At 37.4% G+C, this 6988-nt stretch overlaps 1 protein-coding gene across 1 annotated transcript in view; it reads left to right on the top strand.

Annotated features, from left to right (window-relative positions):
• The first annotated feature begins 2089 nt into the window (after positions 1–2089).
• The window catches only part of LOC145269873 (serine/threonine-protein kinase DCLK2-like), a 107011-nt gene continuing 102112 nt past the window's right edge, over positions 2090–6988 (top strand). The window contains exon 1 of the mRNA XM_080125619.1: positions 2090–2391. The gene's annotated coding sequence lies outside the window, so the exon portion shown is untranslated. The remainder of the gene's footprint in view (positions 2392–6988) is intronic.

Raw genomic sequence — 6988 nt, 5'->3', positions numbered from 1 at the left:
CCCCCTTTTTGTAGAAAAATGGCCAGTTGAGGGTAAAGGAATTAATGTTTTTAGGCAATTTTTCGATATTTGTCGTCCAAAGGGTTGAGCTTCAAAACGATACTGATCTCATGAAAATCCGTCGCCTCTGTCGAAAGTTTTAGGCAGACATACATACCTACATACATACATTTAAACAGACAGGTGAGATTTATATAATAGATGATGTCACGTTTTAACCTTGATGTAATCAACAGAGAAGCAGTCCCATGATAACATGCTACACAGATGGGAAGCAAATCTCTTTTTGGAATTTCCATTAAATTTTAGGAACATAAAGGAAGAAAGGAAAGCTTTTGCAGTGGTGGTAGGTAGACGAGTTCTTACTGTGAATATTTTTCAGGAAGAACCAGAGATTGGAGGTTTGTAATGGAAATAATGATAGGGTAGAGAAAGACTGCCAATGCGATTTTCCATATGCATGCATAACGTAATAGCTATTGGTTCATGTTTTAATTTTTAGTCTTGCAGCAAACGTGAGCATGTTGACCATAGTTACTAACAAAAGAGAGACAACTCAATTCAAACTACCGAGATCAAAATCAGCCTTGTAATGTCTACGTTTAGCATTTGTGTGAAATTCTTGAATAACCTTCATCATACAAAGACACTACACAACATCTCTTGGCAGATTTCTCCAGATCTTTTGGCAAAAGAAGAACCTGCATTTCTTTTGTGTGTGTGTGTGTGTGTGTGTGTGTGTGTGTGTGTGTGTGTGCGGATCCAGAGAAATTTTCCGGAGAAGAAGTCTATCAGGCACGTATATTCAGTGATGATGATGTATAGAAGTGAAACACGGCCAGAGGGGGTTGAGGACATGTGTTGCATGGAAAGAAATGATATGAGAATGACAAAGCATGTGTAATCTGAGGACGCTTACATCTGGTACAGAAAGAAGCGTCCATCTCTCTCTCTCTCTCTCTCTCTCTCTCTCTCTCTCTCTCTCTCTCTCTCTCTCTCTCTCTGGTTACCCTTTCTATATCTCCTTCTCTTTATTAAACCTTTTTGCTTTCTTCTTTTTCATCATCTTCATCTTCTTCTTTTTCTTCTTCATCATCATCATATATATATAAATATAGACAGTTTCCAGAAATTAACTTCCAAACTAACCCATATATCTGGACGTATCTTTAATGAAACTACGTTATCTGAAATGCGACGGACTTTTGTTTTGGAAATCATTTCCTTAATCAGTGCGACAGATTTTTGTAGGCCGGATGCGCTTTCTGATGTCAACCCAGCAATGTGATGGCGGAGCACTGAGCAGTGTTTTTTTTATCGAAACACCATCGCTAAGTGATTGCCTACCAACGCTAAAGAGTGCTTCCCCTGCCCCCAAGCAACACCATGGAATCAAAACAAATTCTTAAAAATTTGATTTTAAAAAAAAATAGAAAAAAATTAATTACGAAATTACATTCCAGATAATGACTTCCGGTTTCATCATAAACAAGTCAGCCATTTTCATCTTTTTATTTTGAAACTGAAAAATAAAAAGAATTTCTTTGTGAATAGAAAGTCATTTTTTTTTTTTTTTTTGCGTTTTAAAATTCTTAGCAAATTCTAATTTAATTAAAACATTGAAAGTTTTGGAAGCTTTTTACACCCAATGAACGGATTGTCTGGAGGTAAGACACAAGGTCAAGAGTGGTTCTGAAAAACCAGCGCACTAAGATAAGCTCACTCTAGCTTAAAAAAAAAAAATGCCTGAGCAGCTTTATCAGCACTCTCTGGTAGAGGCGCCTCAGCTGATTAGCAATAAACCTCCCTTGCCAAACTTTCACAAAAAACACTCGACTAGCTAAAACCACTATGAACGAGTTTCACCATTCTCTATTTGTGCCTAAATCTAAATGCAGATTCCACAAACACAGCTTCTTTCTTAAGACTGCCCGTCTGTGGAACCTTGTTCCATTGGCTGGCTTCCCGGCCAACTCCAGTATGGTAGCTTTCAAGTCCAATGTGGTCCTGGGTCCTTAAACTATATCCGATGGTGAGACCCCAGCTTGCGGGCTTTGGGGAGTGTGTAGCCACCCTTTAATTGCCATTTCTCCCAGGTCCACTCTGACCCGGAGTGGTAGTACCTGGTAGGGTCCCAACTATAGGTTAAATAAAAACTCTTGCAAAAAACAAATATATCCTATTAAAATATTTTTCTTCAAAATAACTGAATTCGGCATTAAATAACCTGAAAAGGGTTGATATGTCATAAAACAAAAACCAACCAACCAATCAAGTCCAATGTATTATTGAGCTGTCCTCATAAACAATCAAATTGTTTTTTGTTTTGTTTTTTTACAAGGTGGCCACCACTTATCAAGGCCCAGAAGCCACTCAGGGATAAGGGTTATTGTAAGTACAGTACGTTAGTGTGGATATTTAATAAAGTGTCTACTTAAGGGGGCGGTTCATCAGAAATTTGTTTACGTTGGACTTGAAGACATCCAAGTTGTAGTCAGAAGGGAAGCAGGCAGACGAACAGAGTTCCACAGGTGTGCAGTTCTAAGAAAGAAGCTTTGTTCATGGAATCTACGTCTTGATTTAGGCATAGATAAAGAGTGGGGAAAGTTTTTGACAGTGGATTCAGCTAGACGGGTGTTTTTCGTAAAAGATTTGCGAGGGGGGACCAGAGATTTGAGCTCAGACGAGCACCTGCCATGGAAATAACGATAAAACAAAGATAGGCTTGCAAGGTCTCTTCTGTGGGAGAGAGGTTGCAGGGAAGAGAAAAGGGCATCCCCCACCAAGCCACAAAGTCTATTTTGTACTCTGTCAAGGCAGGATAGGCTGTTTTTAGCAGCTCCTGCCCAGATATGGCAGCAGTATTCCATCCTTGGACGTACTTGGCTTTTATATAGATAGAGAATTGCATCAGTAGTGAGATATCTTCTGGAGCGATAGAAGGATCTCACCATCTTTCCAGCAACCTTGGCAACAGACTTGATGTACGTGTTCCATTTCAGATCAGGAGTGAAGGTCAAGCTACTGAATCTACACCATTAATGATTACTAAACTGTCATCTTACATTCATTAACCCTTATCCTTAAGTGGCTTTCGGGCCTTGATAAATATGACTCTTAAGTAAAAAAAAAAATCAAAAACTAACCCTTTCTCAAAGAGGAGATAAAGCAAGGGAAAGTTGACCTACTAAAACTGAACAAAACTACATCAAAGCTGATTAATTTCAAGCCTTAGTGTCTACAACTATGTCCGCCATCAGACGAATATAAATACAGTGGGTTTTTTTTCGACATGCAATCAGTCGCAGCTAGACTGCCGTACAGTGAGGTTGGGCCCGTCAGCGGCCCGACCCAACTCAGCAGCAGCAGCAGTCATGTCCACGCAGAACGGTTTAGACTACGTCTCCGACAATGACCAAACTTAGTAGCAGCAGCAGCGATCACTCGCCGTTGATGCGTTCGATTCTCAGCAGCCCAGCTTCTCAAGTCAGCGCGTGTTTTCCATAGCCACTGAAGATGACCTCGTAGCCGTGCTAGTTCAAACTCCAACTAGACTCCAACCCTCAGCCTTAGACCTACTACCACCATTCAGTTTCTTTACGAAAAATAAACCTGAACAGATTCATATTCGTTCATGACGGTACCAACTGCGTTTGCCATCTCTTCTTTGCCATAGTTATTTTCGTCTTTTTCTTGCCTGTGTCGTCTTTTAGTTTTAAGGTCAATTGGCACCGACATTCGGCCCCGCAACAAAAGTTAATTGGGATTTTTCAGGCACATTTATTGTTTCTTATAATCATCACTATACAACCGGTAAACTTTTGGGGGTTTTTTTTATGAAGTTGTAAAATTATTGTTGTTACTATCACCTTTTTTTTTTAGAAACTTGGCCATAATTAAGGATTAATTGAATCTAAATTTTAAAAATATACATCAAAGCGGACTTTTATTACATTTAATCATGTTTTTTTCTTATTAAAACTTTAATTTACAAAACCTAACTATTAAATGAGAAATATCAACAAAGTTTAATGTTGCAAACGAGATAATCTTCTATATATGTAAAGGGCAAAATGTATGCATGTATGTTTATATGTCTGGCAAAAACTTCAGGCGAAGAGTCCTAGAGTGGATGAAACGCGGAATATTCAGTGTAGCTAAATCGCCATATATATATATATTTTTTTTTTTTTATTCAATTTTCACCCCAAACAAGGCACAGTGCCACTTTGAAGCAGGGGGTTACTATTAGGGAATTAATTAGCGGGGTCATTATGAAGGGAGAAGAGTAGAAAGATGGTTGTTAACATTACACTTGAACTTCTGCATATCATTGCAGTTGGGAAAGCAGAATCCCGGAAGAGAGTTCCAAAGACCCGCAGTTCTGGGGAAGAAACTATTAGAGTAAAAGGCTTTCTTGCACCTAGGGATCTCTACTGTAAAGGGATTTATAACTTACTAACTAGCTACCTACGTATTGAGCACTTTTGAAGTAAATACTTAAAGTTTACGCATAAATTTATACTTTCGTATATTAATTTTATGTGAGTAAATTAAGTAGTTATATATATATATATATATTTCCCCAAAACCTCTGGCCTTGATGGGAGGGGGGGGGAATTAAAACTTGCTGCTATGGTTTCAAATGATCTGAAATAATACCAAGAGGAGACTTGATTCCAAATATTTCTCATATATATATATATATATATATATATATATATATATATATATATTTATATTGTGTATATTTAGGCAGCATTTTCTCATTTAGACAAATATTATTGAATAGCACGGAATTATTCTGTTTTACAATTTTCTTTTTTATCTTCTCCAATCTCCGAATAGTCCTTTTTGTGTTCTTCTCGAAATTGTATAAGTTGGATCCATAATCGCGAGCGCTTTCGACAGAAGTACTTCTATCATTCTCAGGCATATTGTAGAAATAAATGTAGAAATTGTTTCTTAAATTTACTTATGTATACATTTTTTTCTAGTCACATGGTAATTTGTTACAAGTTAGGTGGGCGGACTTTTTTTTTTTTTTTACATATATTAAACACATTTATATATACAAACACATATATACATATTCAAAAATTTATCCCAAACATTTCAAAATGTTCCGGCTGCACTCATAATTAATATTATTTATTTGAGGCTTCTTTGTTTTAATGTACAATGCTTCGCGTATTCTTAGCCTATTTACATTTCTCTCACTCTGCAATACTCTTGTATTTTCTACCATAATTCTTCGAAATTCCGAATGTTGGCAGCCATGTCCCTTCAAATGTTGTGATATGGAGCTAGAGTCAGAGAGGTGGAGAGTCAATCTTCGCGACAATGTGTTAGTTGTTGAACCAATGTAGCTACTAATATTGGAGATACACTCTCCTATTGGGCAGCTGAATTTGTAAACTACATTGAACCTTTCCAAGAGGTCGTTTGTTTGCGAAATGTTGTTTTTCGTTACAAGGCTTGTTGTCTGTATTTTTTTTATAATATATAATAAAAAGATTTTTATTATTATTATTGGGAGCCACATATCTACGGATTATATTTTTAAGAATACTCTCATCGATTTTTTGAGTTCTTGTGTAACTGGTTACGGTAATAATTAACAGGTTGATAATTTTCTTGGATATTAATAATTCGATTACAATTGTTAATGGCTAATTTTATTTCTTTATCTACAAGAGAGTTTGGGAATTGATTATTTACTAACACTTGTTTTATATTTTTTAATTCATTAAAGAATTTTTTTGTTTGAGGAAATCACCTTTGCACGATGTATAAGATTCCTTATTAGATTCGTTTTATACTAATTCTTGTCAATAACACAGAGGAAATAGAATATTTAAAGGGTATCTTTCAGAATAGTTCAGTTCTTAACTTTACATATTAATTAAGTACTGATCATAAAATCTCGTTTTTAGACGTTCTCATTGACTCTAGTAGTGATCAATTTATCACCTCCGTTTTTAAAAAACCTACATCCGTTAATTCCTGTATTTTAAATTTTAAAAGTGAATGTCCATTCCGTTATAAAACGAATATAATAAGGAACCTCCAAACCCCCGGGCAACGCCGAGCACCAAGGCTATTCTTTATATATAAAGTGTGTGTGTGTGTGTGTGTGTGTGTGTGTGTGTGTGTGTGTGTGTGTTGCAAAAACTTTTGACAGAGGTAACAAGTCCTGACGATATCGATACCAGCTCGACACTTCAGACGACAAATATCGGAAAAATTGGCCAAAAGGATTTATTCTTTCACCCTCAGCTCGACCGTTTTGTACAGGGAGGGGGTCGCTTTTTTGCCGCCATTGTAGCAAATCACCGTCACTGTTCGATTGACTTCACTTAATTTCATCGTTTTCCTCTTTCGATTTGGCGATGGAGACATCAGCAAAGACGTCACATTTTGGGTTTTTGTTTTCCTACTTCACGTTACGGCTTCGAGCCTGCCCACTACACTTTTTTTAACACCTCACCCTACTGTAGTTTTGATTCCCCCCCTGCTACTACAACTTTTTACCCCCCCCCCCCGATTCCTTAGTACACCACCTACATACACCGGGGCACCCTCGCTAGTGTTGTTTTGACCCCCCCTCCCTGGGGGTTCTCACTACACCACCTAAACACCCGGGCAACGCTGGACGCCCCACTAGTCTGTATATGTAAATGGCAAAGTATATGTGTGTGTGTGTGTGTGTGTGTGTGTGTGTGTGTGTGTGTGTGTGTGTGTGTGTGTGTGTGTGTGTGTGTGTCGCAAAAAATTCTTACAGACACGTCGGAACGTGACGAAACTGGTATCGTTTTAATCCTCAATCTTCTTTCGGACGACAAATATCGATAAATTGGCCAAAAGCAATTATTTCTTCACACTCAACTGGGTAGTTTTCTACAAGGAAGTGTCGCTTTTTTGTCGATATTTCCGCAAGTCATCGTCTACTTTCGATTAACTAGCCTTAATTTCAACATTTTCGACT

The sequence above is a fragment of the Euprymna scolopes genome, chromosome 45 (genome assembly GCF_053919585.1).
Source record: "Euprymna scolopes isolate OS-2025 chromosome 45, ASM5391958v1, whole genome shotgun sequence".
In the NCBI taxonomy this organism is placed as follows: domain Eukaryota; kingdom Metazoa; phylum Mollusca; class Cephalopoda; order Sepiida; family Sepiolidae; genus Euprymna; species Euprymna scolopes.
The sequence above is the reverse complement of the archived record's forward strand: the minus strand, read 5'-3'. Positions and strand labels throughout refer to the sequence as shown.